The sequence below is a fragment of the Sciurus carolinensis genome, chromosome 12 (genome assembly GCF_902686445.1).
Source record: "Sciurus carolinensis chromosome 12, mSciCar1.2, whole genome shotgun sequence".
In the NCBI taxonomy this organism is placed as follows: Eukaryota; Metazoa; Chordata; class Mammalia; order Rodentia; family Sciuridae; genus Sciurus; species Sciurus carolinensis.
The window spans coordinates 90,986,489-90,998,692 of NC_062224.1; the positions used below are offsets into that span (position 1 = coordinate 90,986,489).

At 33.6% G+C, this 12,204-nt stretch overlaps 1 protein-coding gene and 1 non-coding gene across 2 annotated transcripts in view; both read left to right on the forward strand.

Annotated features, from left to right (window-relative positions):
- LOC124961705 (potassium channel subfamily T member 2-like) overlaps positions 1–12,204 on the forward strand; it is a 354,530-nt gene that overhangs the window by 83,105 nt on the left and 259,221 nt on the right.
- Trnat-ugu (transfer RNA threonine (anticodon UGU)) lies at positions 5,058–5,137 on the forward strand. Its single transcript has one exon. It is a non-coding gene; the product is annotated as a tRNA-Thr (tRNA).

The window sequence follows — 12,204 nt, forward strand, 5'->3', positions numbered from 1 at the left end:
TGGTAATACATTTTAATAATCTGTTTAAGCTTGCCTTATAATCAGAAAAAAATATACTATAGCTTAACATTAAAACAAATGAACTTTTGATTTTTCAAAGTCAGGATTCAGTCTATGAGATTTGGAATTTGACCGCCTGAATGTAATATTAGTATCACCACTTTTGGTTGTTATGACTTTGTGCAACTGCCTCTGTGTCCTAATCTACAAACAGGAATATTAATAGTATCTATTAAAGATTTGTCTTGAGGGTTAAGATGGTATTTCTGTGTGTTCATTGTAGTATCCAGGCATTTTCAGTAAATAGTTCCTCTTAATAATGTTATTGTCATTGTTTATGAATATATCTCTTAGCTTTTATCCAAGTTCTTGTAACTTAGTTTTTGTCTTTATATTTTGTATCTTACTTTTGATTCTCTGAATGTATATGGTTTTTCTTACATAATTTTTCTCTTTGTACTTTTTATTTTTTAAATCAGAAAAGATTTTCCATGTGTCTTCATCTACCACTCAAGCTTGCCAGTTCTCTTCTATATGATTCCCTACCAAATTCCTATGTGTATTGAAAATTTGATCGATATACTTATTGGTATAGACATTTCTTCTTAAATAGTGCCCAGGAGTCCTCTCCTTATTCATCACTATAAATATACAAGAATTCTATTTCCCAGAGGCTCAGAATTAGTTTAGCTGTAGGGTTTAGTTTGTGGTACATTCTCATCATCATCCTGTGTACAGACCCTTACTCATGCCATGCATTCATTCCTTTGTTCCTTATTAATTAACTAATAAAGTATAGATTCCTATGGCAATCAAAAAACTAATTCTTTTAAATAACCTATGTCTAACTTTGGATTCCTGAACTTTCTTCTCTGGCCTCTCTTTCAGAAGTTACCACTATCCTGATTTCAACTTTTTCATTCTCTTACTTTTAAAAAATACAGTTTAACAGGTGTATGTATATTCCTAAATAAGTAATTTGATTTTAAATTTTTTGAACTTTATAAAAGTTTTGCTTGACTCCCTTTTTACTCTACCAATTTCTTTTTCCATGTGCTGCTTCCATATTGTGTTAGTTACTGCAACATCATAACAACTCTTGATATCAGATAGGGAAAATATCTATGCTTTAATCTTCTCAAAAACTTGTATAGTTTGACCTTTTTCCTATTACAGAACCAGTTTAGGACGTTTTGTGAAGTAGACTATGTGATTTGGATTGGTATTTTTATGAACTCTGTATGCATTATTAATATCAATTAGTTTTCCAAAGTGAATATGCCAACTTTAAATAATATTGGCCAATGACAAGACATCCTTATTAATATGAGGAGGAGGAAGTAATAAAGTATAATTTTCTAAAGGTTAAAAAATTTGTGCTTCATACAAATATAAAATTAAATCATATCAGACATTTTATTCAACTCATCAGTCAATGAGGGAAACAGTAATATAGTTAAGTTGGTTCACAGAGCATTCGTTAGGCTATTTCTGGGAATTGTTAGAATAAGTTAGTTGAATCAGTCCTTTCTCCTAGTACCTCCCTGCCCCTGTCCTACAGGACCATAAACCAGAGCCTTTGGAGTTACTACTGGGCTGAAAAGCTTTGCCTACCTATTAGACAGAACTATACGTTACTGTGTACTCCTTCACAGTGGTAAAATACCACAGAAAATAGAAAGTCATGCTCTTTTCACTATAACTAAAGAGCATTTAGTAATTGCTTTTGCCTTTTTCAAGTTTTGGATAATTTTTCTGACAGAACCGACAGTGAGTTTATTTCTAGCCTAACATTTTGGCATTTTAAATTTATCATTGTCTCCTTTCTCAGACAGTTTGAGGAAACAGTATTGGGATAGTTCCATGAAGGAAACTTAATTAACTATTAAAAATGATGAGAGTGTGTTAGATTTATAAGCTACTGCTCTAGTTTTTGACTTACGTGAATGCACACTATAAATAACTTAACATTTGATTTCACATTATTTAGGAAAAATATAGGAAATATATTATTTATTCCTATTTATTTTTTATAAAATACAAATGATTGTCTTTTCTTTATTGTTATTTATGATTGCCAAAAAAAATCTAAAGAAGATTCATTGTTAGGTGATTGGTAGATAAATGGTGACTATAAATCTAGAAGAATATCATGCAGTTGTTAAAAATGATGCTGTAAGTCTCATGTATTTTTGACTAGAAATAATTAGGTTATGGAGCAGCAGACATAGGATACCTCCATTTATGTTATTTTATAAATAATTGAAAGGTCACCAAAAGATGTGTTAACATAGCAAAACTTAATTCAAACTTTTGCACTTTGTGAGTAAGCTTTGGCAATGGTTTAGAAGAGAAATGTAAGAACTGAGATATCTGTCTTTGGGGTCAAGTCTCATGGGGGAACCTTTCAAGGTAGAAAACTGATTCTGAATGACCAGAGTTATTTTTTTAAATCTCATATGTTTTTATTGGTAAATCATAATTTATATAATGATGGGGTTTGTTGTATATTCTCACATGCACATGATATAACATTATAATTTGGATAGTGTCATTCCCCAGTATTTCCTCTATCTCTTCCCCACCTCTCCCCCTGGTTTATTTCCTCAATTCTACTGATATCTCTTGGATTTTTATGATATCCCCCGCCCCCCACAACTTTCTTTTCCTCTCTAACCGCCATGTATAAGAGAAAACATATGACCCTTGACCTTTTGATTTTGGCTTATTTCACTTAACGTAATATTCTGAAGTTACATCTATTTTCCTGGACATGGCACAATTTCATTCTTCTTTATGAATGAAGAAAACTATTGTGAATACATACCACATTTCCTTTATCCATTCATCTGTTGATGGATCCCTAGACTGATTCAATTGGCTATTGTGAATTATGTTATCCACATGGTTAAGCATATATTACTATAGTATGATGACTTTAATTCTTTAGGATAAATGCTGAGGAGTGGTATAGCAGGGTCATATGGTGGTTCCATGTCTAGTCTTTTGAGCAAACTCCATACGGATTTCCATAGTGATTGTACTAATTTATAATCCCACTAACAATGTGAAAGTGTTCCTTCTCCATATCCTCTCCAGTATGTATTCTCGTTTGTATTCTTCATGACTGCCATTCTTGACTGGAGTGAGATGAAATCTCAGTGTAGTTTTGATTTGTATTTCTTTAATTACTAATGATATTGAACATTTTTTCATATATTTGTTAGCTGTATGTATTTCTTCTTTTGAGAAATGTCTGTTGAGTTCATTTGCCCATTGATTAATTGGATTATTTGTTTATTTTTGGGGGGTGGTAAGTTTTTGAGTTCTTTATGCATTCTGGATATTAATTCTCTGCCAGAAGAGTGGCTAGCAAAGGTTTTTCTCCCATTATGTAGATTCTATCTTCACAATACTAATTGTTTCTTTTGCTTTGTAGAAGCTTTTTAATTTGATATCGTTCCGTTTATTAACTCTTGGCAGTATTTCCTGAGTTTTAGGTCTCCTCTTGAGAAAGTCTTTGACTATGCCTACATGTTGAAGTAATGCTTACATTTTCTTGTAGAAGTTGCATAGTTTCTGATCTAATTCCTATATTTTTTTTATCCCTTTTGAGTTGATTTCTGTGCAGGGTGAAAGATAAGGGTTTACTCTCATTCTTCTACATATGGTAACCAGTTTTCCTGGCCGTTAGATTGTCTTTTTTCCAGTGTATGTTTTTAGCACCTTTGTCAACTATCAGATGACAATATTTGCATCTTCTGTTCTGTGTCATTGATCTCTGTGTCTGTTTTTATGCCATTATGATATAGTTTTTGTTACTATAACTGTCGTATAATTTGAAACCAGGTATTGTGTTGTCTCTGGCATTGCATTTTTGACTTAGTCTTTCTTACAAATAAATTTGAGGACTAGTTTCTCTAGTTCTTTGAAGAAGAATGTCATTGGCATTTTGATAGTGATTGTGTTGAATCCATGTATTGTTTTTTTGTAGTACAGCCCTTTTAACAGTATTGATTATGCCTGTCTATGAATTTGGGAGGTCTTTGCTCCTCTTGTGTCTTCTTCAACTTCTTTCTTCACTATTCTATAGTTTTCATGATAGAGGTCTTTCACCTTCCTAGTTGTTTTGGCTATTGTGAATGTGTTTTCACTAATTTCTTTCTCAGCAGATTCATTATTGGATATAGGAAAACTATTAATTTTTAATGTTGATTTTATAACCTTTTATTTTGCTGAATTTGTTCATTAGCTCTAGCAATCTCTGGGCAGAATTTTTTGGAACTTCTTTTTTTGGGGAGGGGGACCTGGAATTGAACTCTAGGACATTCAACCATTGAGCCACATCCCCAGCCCTTTTTTGTACTTTATTTAGAGAGAGGGTCTTGATGAGTTGCTTTGCACCTGTCTGTTGCTGAGGCTGGCTTTGAACTTGCAATCCCCCTGTTGCTGGGATTACAGGCATGAGCCACTACACCTAGTTTGGAACTTCTAAATATAGGATTATTTCGTCTGCCAACAATGACAATTTGACTTCTTCCTTTCCTTTTTATTCCTTTTATTTTTTTCTCTTATCTAATTCCTCTGGCTAGAATTTCTAGTACTATATTAAATAGGAGTGGTGATAGTGGACGTCCTTGTCTTGTTCTAGATTTTTTTTAAAAGGGAAATTCTTTTATCCCTCCCCCCATTCACTATGATGTTGGATTTGGGTTTCTGAATATCCAAAGTTCTTGATAAATCATTTAGAGTTAGTGGAGACAGCAAAAGTTGAATTGAATTCTTAGAGAGTAAGCTGTCATTTGGTGTCTCTTTTCCAGGCTATCAGATTTCATATGCTCCTCACCTTGTGATGGGGCTACATTTTAATAAATCCATTCTAAGTTGAAAATATTGTAAGTAAAAATACCTCAAATATTCCATACATTCTGAATGTCGTACTTGATAAAACTGAACACTGGAGAGTATCTGGGTATTTCCCCTCATGACTGTGTGACTTTCTAAGAGCTGTTGTTTGCTGCTATTGCCTAGCATTAAGAGAGAATATCTCGGGGGCTGGGGAGATAGCTCAGTCGGTAGAGTGTTTGCCTTGTAAGCACAAGGCCCTGGGTTCGATCCCCAGCACCCCCCCCCCCCAAAAAAAAAAGAGAGAGAATATCTCACTGTGTATCACCAGCCTGGGAAAATATCACTGGCATTTTGATAGTGATTGTGTTGAATCTGTATATTCTAAATTCAAAGTTTCTACTGGATGAGTGTTATTTTCTCACAACAGAGAAGTCAAGAAATAGCAAAAAAAAAAAAAAAAAAAAAAAAAAAAAAAAAAAAAAAAAAAAAAAATCATTAAATTGAACCGTTGTTAAGTTGGGGAACTCTGTATTGCCTCCAACAAGTTTATCTTTAGAAATTTTCAGAAGTAAACAGTGAAGTTCTTTATTACTTTATATCTTTACTTCTCCTGAATAAATGTTTTTTGGAGGAATCAATCATAATAAATTAAAATAACTGCACCATTGCTTTTATTTTTCCAATTACAAGTGTTTATTCTACATACATTGAATTGTTGCTTTCTCTGTATGAAATCCAAAATGGATGTGGTTGTTGGGAGGGATGTCTTAAAATCTTACATTACTGGTGGGAAGTGTTAACTAAAAATGAAAAGTGCTTGCCGCATTGCATATTATTGCCCTCATGTAATCTCTAGTTTCATACTAACAACTAGAATCTGTTGAATGTGTCCTGACTTTGTGAGACCAAATCGTTCCCTCTGAGCAAACACATTTCTCCCCAAGCTTGTTTTTGTTGTTCTACATGAAATTCCTAGTAATCCTCACTGTTGATGATTTTTTATATTTTCCTTCAAGGTTTTAACTTTATTGGTGTAATACAAATCCTTCTTGAGTTATTATGGAGTCATATCCAAATAAATAATGAGTTTCTTGTATTCAATAAATAAATTGAAGATATCGTGAGGTCAAAAATCTATTTAATATACCTAGCCTACTGGGTATCATAGCTTAGTCTAGTCTACACGAAATGTGCTTAAGACACATTATCAACCTAAATTTGAACAAAATAATGTAACAAAAAGTTATTTTTAAAACAAAGTCCCTTGAATATCTTATAATTTATTGAATACTTGCATCCACCAAACCTGGGAATAGAGAACACTGTGGGTTGTTTATCACTGTGATGGCATGACTGACTAGCAGGTGTAACTCAGTGCAACTGCCTAGTGTCTTGAGAGTTTCTTAGTGATTCTGGGAAAAGATCAACATTGAAAATGTAAGGTATGGTTTTCATTGAATTTGTATAATTTCACATCATTGCTAAGTTGTGAAATTGGTGAGTTGAACCACGATAAATTGGGAACTGTCTGCATTGCAATCAGAGTTAGAGATTATATGGTGTCTTTTGCATTCTTTTGTTCTCATAGAGAAAAGAGAGCATCCTTGTTGTTCTTACCAATTTTGACCTGGGAAGCAATGAAGTATATGGTGGAGTTATGGCTTCTTATATTCATTTTATATATGCTCATAGTCTTTATAACAGCTTTAACCATGTGTGTTCATATATGCATATATACATGTGTCTATGTATTTTACTTTTGGGGGCTTCTGTGTGTGTACAAATGTACATGTATGCTATTATGCTATATGATGTATGTGATATAATGTGATACCTTTACATATACTTTATATGTGTGTATAATACATATACATATGTGTAAAAAATATGTATGGAATTAGGAGAGGGGGAAGAGGGAAAAAATGGAAATGATCTTAAAGCATCTATTTTGTTTTTCCCTCTGAAGATGTAGTGGTATAAAACTCAATCTCATGCAAGCCTCAATGCTATGTATTTTGACTGCCCTTTATTATACATATACTTAATAGAATATAAGAAAATGAATGTTCTATTCTATGAAATTTTCCTTTTGTTTTCTCTTTTTTAATGGCCTGGCCCAGGCCTGCCCCCTTATACAGTTGGGCAGGGGGCATGAACAGGTGGAATTTTGATTTGTGATTTAAGGATGGTAAAAGGTAATTTATACTTATTCTTTCTTTTTTAAAAAATTTTTGTGCCTCCCATGCTTAGATTTAAATCAAATTGGAATTCTTCAAATTTAATTATTTTAAATAAAATGAGAAAATGCAGGGTATAGATCCAATCCAGCAAATGAACATTGCACATGAGGACCTGAGTTTTCAAACTGAAGAAAGACTTGAATACAAAAGTACTCTTGGGTGGATTTGTAATGTGTTTTCCATGGAAACCACTAGATTGTGTATTTCTAGCTATCTGCAAGTTATGAGTTCCAAGGACGGACAGAAGAGTAAATGAAGTTATTGATGGGTTATTAGTACTATTTATAATGAAAATAAACTGATTACTGTTTAGGAGCCTAGATCCTTTTCTCATTACCAATGCATCATAGCATATTTCATACATACATAAATATAAAATATTATATATTTATATGTATATGCATGCACACACAGATGGTCTCTGTCTTATAGGGGCTTAACAATTTTTGTATTTTATAAGAGTGTGAAAGTGATACAAATATGGTAGAAACCATACCTCATACCCTGGCTAGCAACATACAGTATGATAATGCTTTTGTGATGTTGGGCAGTGACAGTAAGCCTCTGCCAGTCAACTCCATGATCTCAAGGATAGGCAACCAATACTGCACAGTGTATGGCATTTTGGAGATACAAGTATTCAATAAGTTATTATAAGAGAGACCTTATAAAAGATGATTTTGTCCAATTGGAGGCTTGTGTGAGAGTTCTGAGCATGGTTCTAGTATACCAGGCTAAGCTACTATATTTGGTAGGGATGTATAGCAAATGCAATTTTTTTTTTATTGTAAACAAATGGGATACATGTTGTTTCTCTGTACATGGAGTAAAGGCATGCCATTTGTGTACTCATAAATTTACATAGGGTAATGTCATTTGATTCATTCTGTTATTTTTTCCTTTCCCCCACCCCTCCCACCCCTCTTTGCAAATGCAATTTTTAAGAAATATTTATTTTATTTTATTTTGGTTCATTGTACACAAATGGGGTATAACTTTTTCTGTGGTTGTACATGAAGTAGAGTAACACTGTTTGTGTAATCATTCATGTATGTAGGGTTATGATGTTTATCTCATTCCATTATCTTTCTTCCCCACCACTCCTCAATTCCCTCCACACGATCCAACTTTACTTCGTTATTCCCTTCCCCACTTCCCCCTCTGTTATGTATCATCATCTACTTATTGGAGAAAACTTCAGTCTTTGGTTTTTTGGGATTGGCTTATTTCACATGGCATAGTATTCTCCAACTCCATCCATTTGTCTGTATTGCCATAATTTTATTCTTCTTTATGACTAAATACTATTTCATTGTGTATATATACCACAGTTTCTTTATCCATTCATCTATTGAAGGACATCTATGTTGTTTCCACAACGTAGCTATTCTGAATTAAGCTGCTATAAACATTAAAATGTGGCTGTGTCACTGTAGTATGCTGATTTTAACTTCTTTGCGCATATACTGAGGAGTGGGATAAACTGGATCAAATAGTGGGGCCATTCCAAGTTTTCTAAGGAATCTCCATACTGCTTTCCAGAGTGACTGCACCAATTTGCAACTCCACCAGCAATATATGAGTGTGCCTTTTCCCCCTCACATCCTTGCCAACACCTATTATTGCTTGTATTCTTGATAAAAGCCATTCTAATTGCAGTGAGATGAAATCTCAGGGTAGTTTTGATTTGCATTTCTCTAATTACTGGAGATGTTGAGCTTCAGGACTCAGTACCTGCATGCCTGGGAGCTTCAGGATTCAAATGCAATTTTGACATGATATTTTCAATTTACAAAGAATGTAAATTGTCATGATATAGCCCCATCTTACATTGATGTGTATCTGTGTATACAACATATGCAAAGATGTGCAATATATTCATGTGTCTGTGTAACTGATTTACTTTACCCAAAGTAACATTATTACAAATTTTGTTTTAAAATATGCAGAGAATGCTATGGAATACCACCATTAATCTCCACTTTCTTGTAAAATATTACTGATTTAAGGAGTTGAAAAGTCAAGTTTGAGTAATCGTGATAAGAATTTGATGGTATAAAGAAGGTAGAAAATGCCTCAGGAAGGACTCCCAACTCTTTGGAGTGAGGTTATTTGAGTGCACTTAGTAAAGGTTTAAAGCCAGGTAGAGGTAGACAAAGAACCTGAGCACCAATTGGTGAAACTACCTTTTTTTTTTTGAGGGGTGGTTCCGAGGATTGAACTCAGGGTTACTCCACCACTGAGCCACATCCCCAGCCCTCTTTTTTGTATTTTATTTAGAGACAGGGTCTCACTGAGTAGTTTAGCACCTCACTTTTGCTGAGGCAGGCTTTGAACTTGTGATCCTCCTGCCTCAGTCTCCCCAGCTGCTGGGATTACAACTGTGTACCACTACGCCCAGCTGAAACTACTTTTTAAAAAATGAAAAATGGATATCAGGCTTTTATTAATTTATTTTTATAAGCTTTCATTTGAATGATTAAATAATTTAGATATAAAAAATTAGAAATGAATGTTTAGAAGTGAATAAGAATTGATTAACTTATCAAACTTAAGGAAAAGGCAAGAGACAAGAGAATAATGGAAAGACCAATGTCCCAACTCTGCCCCAGTGCTAACTGAATGAATTTAGGCAACTTAACAAAACTATTTGAATCAAAGTTTCTTCCTCTATAAAATCAAATTGGTGTCTGTCTTACACAGTTCATAGTGCATTATGAAAATCGAACTATTTTTTAATTTTTTATTTATTCTGTTTTAGTTATACATGATAGTAGAAACCATTTTGATATGTTTATACAAGCTTGGAATATATCTGATTCTAATTTGGATCCTAGTCTTGTGGATGCATACAATGGTGAGATTCACTATGGTGTATTCATATACGTATATATAGGAAAGTTATGTCGGATACATTCCATTGTCTTTCCAATTCCCACCTCGTCTCCCTTCCCTTCATTTCCCTTTGTCTAATCCACTGAACTTCTGTTCTTCACACCCCTCCCTCCCTTATTGTGGGTTAGCATCCACATATCAGAGAGACCTTTTGACCTTTTGTTTTTTAGGGATTGGTTTATTTCATCTAGCATGGTAGTCTTCAGATTCATCCATTTACCAGTGAATGTCATAAAGTCATTCTTTATAACTGAGTAATATTTCATTGTGTGTGTTTGTGTGTATGTATATAATATATATTTCATAATTTCTTTATTCATTCATCTGTTGATGGGCATATAGGTTAGTTTTATAGCTTAGCTATTGTGAATTGAACTGCTATAAACATTGATGTGGCTGCATCACTACAGTATGCTGATTTTAACTTCTTTGTGCGTATACTGAGGAGTGGGAAAACTGGGTCAAATGGTGGTTCCACTACTAGTTTTTTGAGTACTCTCCATACTTCTTTACAGAGTAGTTGCACTAATTTGCAATCCCACTAATAACATATGAGTGTACCCTTTCCTCCGCATCTTCACCAATGTTTATTGTTACTAGTATTCTTGATAATTGCCAGTGTAGTTTTAATTTGCGTTTCTCTAATTGGTAGAGAGTTTGAACATTTTTTTTTCATATATTTGTTGGCCATTCATACTTCTTCTTTTGAAAAGTGTCTGTTTAGTTCCTTTGCTCATTTATTGATTGGGTTATTTGCTATTTTGGTGTTAAGCTTTTTGAGTTCTTTGTATATTGTTGAAATTAAAACCTTATCTGAAGTGTGGGTGGCAAAGATTTTGTACCATTCTCTAGACTCTCCCTTCATGCTCTTGTTTTCTTTAACGTGAAGAAGCTTTGTAGTTTGATACCTTCCCATTTATTCATTTTAAGATTTTACTTCTTGTGCTTTAGGAGTCTTGTTAAGGAAGTCAGTTGCTGAGCTGACATGTTGGAGCGTTGGGCTTACATTTTCTTCTAGTAGGTGCAGAATTTCAGGACTAATACCTAGGTTCTTGATCCACTTTAAGTTGAGTTTTGTGCAGGGTGCGAGAGAAAGGGATTAAATTTCATTTTATTACGTGTGAATTTCCAGTTTTCCTCACCATTTGTTGAATAGGCCATCTTTTATCCAATGTATGTTTTTGTGGCCTTTGTCTGTAGGAGGTAACTGTATTTGTGTGGGTTTGTCTCTGTGTCTTTTGTACTCCTTTGGCCTTCATGCCTGTTTCGGTGTCAACACCATGCTGTTTTTGTTACTATAGCTCACAAAATAAGCAAATAAATTTATAGTAGTTTTAATATCTTCCTAAATATTCATTAAAATCATGGTCATATAAAGGTACAAATAAATCGAGTATAAATTAATAACATTGAAAGTACTCCCATTTACAACACCTACAGAGTTATTATTAAAGATAAATCAAGTTGAAAGAAGAGATTCCAAGGATTTTCTTGTTACAAACCCATTATTTTGCATTCTCAAATTATTATATCATAAGGTTGTAAAGGACAGTATATTTCTCTCTCTCATTCTACTATTGACTCATTGTCCTTATGGTTTGTACTAAAGAAAGAATTGGAGACCACACTCTCATTTGTTCAAGTTTGGAAGTAATAATGTTTTAATAATGCATTATAGTTATACATAATATTGGGGTTCATTTTGACATAATTATATGTGTCTGGGATATAATTTACTCCAATTCAGTCTTCGGTGCTTCCCCTTTTCCTCCCCTCCTCCCACTCCCTCTTCCTCCTTTTCTACTCCACTGGTCTTCCTTCTCTTTATTTATAGTTTTTTTTTTTAATTAGTGGTTTATAGATATACATAAAGATGAAATTCACTGTGGCATATTCATATATGTGCACAGGATAGTTTTTTGTTTTTGTTGTTAACCAGTGATCTTTAGTATCTGTTAGGTTCCAGGTAATATGTGAGCTGCTAAAGGTTTGTGTGAGGAATCTCAGTATGATGCCTGCTTTCATAGAACTTATGTTCTAAAGAACTTGGTGTAAGTGAGAATTTCTAGTGTCACCATCATAAAATGACTTATTAGCTTCCTACGGCATCTATAACAAAGGACCACAAACTAGATGTCTGAAAATAATAGTTCATTGATTCACATTTCTGGAAGGCAGAAAGTTGAACTTGAGTTGATATCTGGGGTCATTCTTCTTACTA